Genomic DNA, 6,225 nt, shown 5'->3' on the forward strand with positions numbered 1-6,225 from the left:
TTGCGTGTATGTCTACGCCATTAAATGTCCGAGTGATTCCGCGTGTATGTGTACGCCGTTAAATGTCCGAGCGAAACGAAGCAAAATCTATATCTACATCTGTGGAGCGATCTTTTTTTTCCTAGGATGGTAGGAGAACACTCATAAATGGTATTAACCCCAGTGACGGGTAGGTTTAGGGACGGGGTTGGGGTAGGTCATATATCTATATATACATAATACAGTAATATAACGTTAAGTCAAAGGCGTTGATAAACACGCTGAAAAGCGATTATGCGTGTTGATAGCACGCCAAAAATGGAAATACGAATTGGCGTGTCATACATACGCCATTTCATTAGATCAGTCTGAATGAAGAGAGAACTTAACTCATTGGGGTTTTAAGTGAATTTTTGATAATTTCAAATCAGACAGCAAAAGATTACAAATTAGTTTTAGAGATTCTCCTTCTAAATTGCATTTATGGCAAATAACGCACAGCTTTAATGCCATGTTGGTGCTGATGTGTTAAACGGGTTATGTGATCTCATGTGTCAATTGTTTTTTTATATTTTCATTTATCTATTTCCTCTTTGGGTGATTTTGGGTGACTGTTTAACTAACTCAAGTAAAACTTAAGAAACACCAATATTGATTTTACACAGATGACTTGAAAATGCTGCTGCTATTAATATTAAAAAGCAGTCTAGAGAACACCCAGCAATCTAAGATAAAACAGTGCTCTCGACTGTGCAGATGGCTCATTTATCACAGGCAGTTAATCCTAACCAGCGATGGCAACACCAAGCAGAATATGCATAAATGGTTCGGCTCGGAGAAGCGATCGCAGAGAAACAGCAGTGCACAAAAAAAAAAAACCACTGCAGCACCAATCTCAAATGCGGGAATTTACCGGAATGGTGAAGCTCATTATTCAGTGAAGAGTTTTCATGTCAGGAGCAGTAGGGGGGCCTGGGATTGCCAGGGGCTTTTCTCTCTTGCATTCATCATTGCTTTAATACTCTATATCTTAGCCCCCCTTATTCCCTCTGAGAAGGTGTGGAGTTCATTCTTGTTATTGCTCAGGAGAGTAATGAGAACCGCGCTACCTATGCGTGTTTGGAGAATGCTTAATGATTTCGTTAAACATTGTCGATGTTGACTCTCACTGGAAAGCCACTGTTAGCATTTTTAAATGAGTATTGGTACATGAAATTGAATGTCACACTATTCCGAACCTGACCAGACTTTCAGATCCTCTCTTTCATCTGGTTAATTGAGTTTATATGTGTGACAGAGTGATTCTCTGACTGTCACGCTTTCGCGAATATTTGCACTTATTAACCTTTAGTCCTGTTGGAACAGATGAAGAAATTAATATTCATAGTCAGACATTAAAAACGTTTAAAAACAAACACTATTCTATGATTAGACAAGCCATGAGCCAGTTATTTGCACTACATTGCAGCCTAATAATGTACACAAATCTCGTTATAGCCAATTACAAGGAAAGGTAGCTAGTAGGCCCGAAACAGGGCAAAGCCTGTTGTTATAGCAAATTCAATGAACTTCTAATCATGTCACTATTAAGCCAATATACAGCCAGAATGCTAAATACCGCTGCAGAAGGAAGTGTGTGATAAAGTGCCACCCTGCACAGGGAATGTTTAATGAGTGTGTCGAAAAAATAAACATGAGAATGTGTCATTTCTACTTATTCTTATTATTAATGTTGTAAACAGTTGTGTTGCTTAATATTTTTGTGGAAACTGTGATACATTTTTTCAGGGTTCTATTAAAGGTTGTATCAGTAATTTCAGGCCCAAAAATAAATGTCTAATCTTTCCTAACGATCCGCTAGCTGCCTGCCCCATAAGCATGCCGTCCAAAAACCGCGTCTCTGTAGGCAGCCTAGGCTCTGAGATCTGCACACCAAAACAAATGGGTTTGAACCCTCAAACCCTCACACTCAAAACCAAAATAAAGTGTTCCAACCAATCACTGACAGGGGCGGGTGTTGTGAGGTTTTGCGCTCGTGCACGGCTGGACGCGAAATCGGAGCAACACCCGCCCCTGTCAGTGATTGGATGGAACACTGTTTATTTTGGTTTTGAGTGGTGGTTGTACCCATTTTTTTCTGTGTGCAGATCTCAGAGCCTACGCTGCTTACAGAGATGCGGTTTTTGGACGGCATGCTTATGGGGCGGGCAGCTAGCGGATCGTTAGGAAAGATTAGACATTTATTTTTGGGCCAGAAATCACTGATACAACCTTTAATAGAGAAAGTTCAAAAGAACAACATTTATTTCAAATACAATTTTTTTGCAACAATTTAAAAGTATATGTTGTACATTTTGATCAATTTAATGCATCCTTGTTGACTAAAAGCATTCAATTCTTTAAAAAAAAAAAATACTGACCAAAACTTTTGAATGGTAGTGTACACAGCAAGTACACATTAGCTCTAAAAGTTATTGTAAAGTGTTGCTGAGGTGCATCTTGCGGTTCTGGGAGAGTCGGCTGTTCTGACAGCTACTGAGCTCACTGCACCAGTTCTCACATGAAACTGTCTCTGTCATTACAGCTGTCAGTGGCACAGACTGCTGAGAGTGCAGACAGTGTGAGACGTGCATCCGAAGAAATATGGTAAGTGTGCGGATAAGAAACCAGTGACCTGTGATTATGGAGACATCTTTAAAGGGTGTACGCTCAAACCAAAGCTATACCAAGAAAGAGGCAGTCAGGAGAATTATGCTGGCTCTCGAGGAAAGACCCTGTGGAATGGATATGCAAGGCGAGATTCTCTGGGAACAAATCCTTTCCACCCGACATCTCACAAAGAGTGACAGCCCTCCTCTGTTGCGTGCAAACTAATGGAATGCATGGTGACTGATCGATTAGGGCACATTCAAGGGAGTCACGTCTTCTTTGTAGATTATCAGAGTAAATTCATGAGAGGCCAGTCTTTGATGGATAATATGATGGGACTAAACATTTCTTTCAAATGTACAATTTAACCTCAGAGATTCTCTTTAGACCAAGTCTTTTTCTAATAAAGACACTATCTAAACGTATTAAGATTTGTTTCTTGAGTTAGAATCCATGTTTTTTAAGCTACTTTGGGGTCCAACTGGAGGTGACAATCACACAAGCTCCCTGCACAACCGTAAAAGACTATTACCACTTAAGAGCCAGACTGAAACCATCAATTTAAAAAATCTACAAGCCAAGCATTACCATAAAGACATCACATCTCAAAATGATCCTCTGCACACAATTTGTTGTTGTTTTTTCTTTCTCCCTTATGTCTTAGAAGCATATCCTCTAAGGCCTCTAAGGTTTTGGTTTGAAGCCTGTGTGCCTTCCCAAGAATAAATTACTGACATGCACAGGGTGGATTTGCATAAGCCATTGGCCTATCCTTTGAGAGAAGCGCTTTTAATACGTAGATACAGACCCTTTGTCCCCTTCCAAAATTCATTGGAGTCACCTATTCCACTAGGTCTGCTCATAAATGGTAAACCGGTGGAATTAAACAAACAAGAGGAGGATAAAACAGACAATGCTCATGTTTCCTGAAGAAAATCTTTCTTTTCTAGACTTCAAAGTGTAGGACAGACGTCCTTGACCTTTAATGTTTTTTAAATGTTTGTTTTTTTAATAATTTATTATGTATGATTTTAACCATGTTTTTTTTATTATCATAGCAAAAATACTATATCAAAAATATCCCCTCCGTATTTCCATCTAAGTGTCATTTTTATATTAGCAACCAGAATGGAGATGTTTGTGTTGATCCAATATAGTCTCAGTATTAAAAACCATGCATTGATAACATTTGGTAAAATCACAGATTTTCCAGAGTAATTTCAAGGAAAATAATTATTTTCTAACCCTTTCATCTGAGAAACATGAAGCGTAGGTTCATTTATTTTAAGTGAACTGAGAACTCTACAGTGTTAAAATGCACTTTCTGGACCATGAAATTACAAGATATCTAATAATAGAGACCCTCAGGTCAGTCTGACACTCATCTTCTTAAACAAGTGTAAGGGGCATGAAACCTGACCCAAATTTCACCTTCCTTCCATGCAGTTATATGCAGTTCAATGGGCTTACTGGATGCTATACATCATAAGTAAACCTGTCTTTCTTTCCCTGAGCTCTAAACAAAAGAAACCCCTGCAAAATGGGCTTATTGCTTTCAGTACAATCAATCATCTGTTCTGTCTTACTTTGTTTTATGTTATCTTGGTTCATGCTTCAAAAATGCATGAGAGTAGGTGGACGTGACAACTGTCCTCAAAAACAGATTTTAAAATTTAAGGAGCATAAAATTTTAAGAGCTGAAAAGTCCACGGATGACATGCTTCCACGATCCCCAACCATTGCACCAAGAGTGCAACTGCAAGAGTCCACAGGGCTTATTTACACTGGCATTCAAAGTCCAAAACACCCTTGAGTTTTTAGGCTTTGTTTGGGCATGCTTAACAACTAGTTTTTCTAAATGAATATGTAAATCCTCCTCAATGGAGTATGAAGCAAATTTACATGCTATTACACAGCGATAACACTGACACTGGAGCTCTGAAGAGCATGAATAAATAAATAATATAGGGAGTACTGTGTTGCTGTGGCTTGAGTTGATGCCTCAAACATTTGATCAGAAGCTTAAAAAATAAAATAAATAAATATCAATATCTGTAAACAGCTTTGATACCCTTACAATTAGCACAAGCCCCAAAATGTCCCACTTTTGCAAAGTTCATGCTACAGCATACTTAACTTTACAGAAAAATAAAAAAGTGAATAAAAAAAATGAAAATAGCCCATAGACGGTTTGTTAACAGTTAAAGGCAACGTAGTTGTATGTTACAAATAGGCCTACTTATAGTAATAACAGTAGGCTAAATTGTGCATAATTACAAATAATTAACCCTAAGCCAAACCCTAAAATATACTTACCCTTAGTAAGTACATATAGTACGTAAGTATAAGTATAAGTACGTAAGTATACTGTGTACTTACCCTTAGTAAGTACACAGTATATTAATATTGCACAATATTTGTGTAATTACACTGTAACAAATCACCTTAAAATAAAGTGTTCTAGTAAATCCTCATCCAAAAAATAGCTTTACTGATTGATTGATTGATTGATTGATTGATTGATTGATTGATTGATTGATTGATTGATTGATTGATTGATTGATTGATTGATTGACCAACATGGACATTTTACTTTGGCTTCTCATAAGACAAATAAGTTATACACATACACAAATAAGACAGAGACAATAATTATGATCATACAACAAATAAAAAAAATACCAAAAAAAACCCACCAATTAAAAGTAATCACTCTCACAAAAGATGCTTAGCCTTACTTAATTGCATGCAATGTTCTAACTGCCACTGGCATAAATGAATGTTTGCAAATTGCAATATTTTTTAAGAAGTTTGGAGACTTTATACCTTCTTCCAGATGGAAGCATTATTCTGAGTAAAGTGGGAGTGTGGAATGGGACTCTTGTTGCTCTTCTGAATTGGCATCCTATTCTCTGGCGTCTCATTATTTTTCAGCCATTCTCACTATCCTGCACAACTTATTATTTTTCCTCATTCCCAGGTTTTCATACCAGGCTGTAATTTAAACAATAAAATCAACATGGCTTTTATAGATTTACCATTTCTGACTAATATCAAAACTCTTCAATTTCTGCATAAGAAACAACATTTGAGTTGCTTTTCTAAAAAAATTAAGACCCCTCTTCAGTTCCACAAACACCTCTGCTCCCCATTTGATAGCCTTATATACAATTTCCAGTCCACAAGGACTTTCAGTTCAAGAGCCTTGCCTATGAAACAATATGCTGTTAGAGTTAGACGGCTAAGTTAGAGGTAAATAATGTGTAATACCCAGCAGGTATGCTATAAATACCCGATGTAAATAAATGCATTTTGTATGAGTAGCCTCTAAGGTGCTGTTTGTACCAAACAATTATGTTGTTATTATTAATAGGTGCGTTTCCTATTTCTGACCACTAGGTACCACTAGAGTGCACTCCTTATTGTGTTTGAGAGGAAACCCATATTTATTGCTAAAGCGTTTTTGCTGCAGAAAGCTTCGTTTTGTTATTATTACTCTGATTAAAATTACGCATTATATAATAATTAGAAATCAAATGGCAGAAGTATACAGTATAAGGCCGACTTTAGTGCCTTACCATTTAAGGATGCCGTTCG

Source organism: Siphateles boraxobius, unplaced genomic scaffold (genome assembly GCF_051911475.1).
Source record: "Siphateles boraxobius isolate OS27281-9 unplaced genomic scaffold, OSU_SipBor_1 16, whole genome shotgun sequence".
NCBI classification, from domain to species: domain Eukaryota; kingdom Metazoa; phylum Chordata; class Actinopteri; order Cypriniformes; family Leuciscidae; genus Siphateles; species Siphateles boraxobius.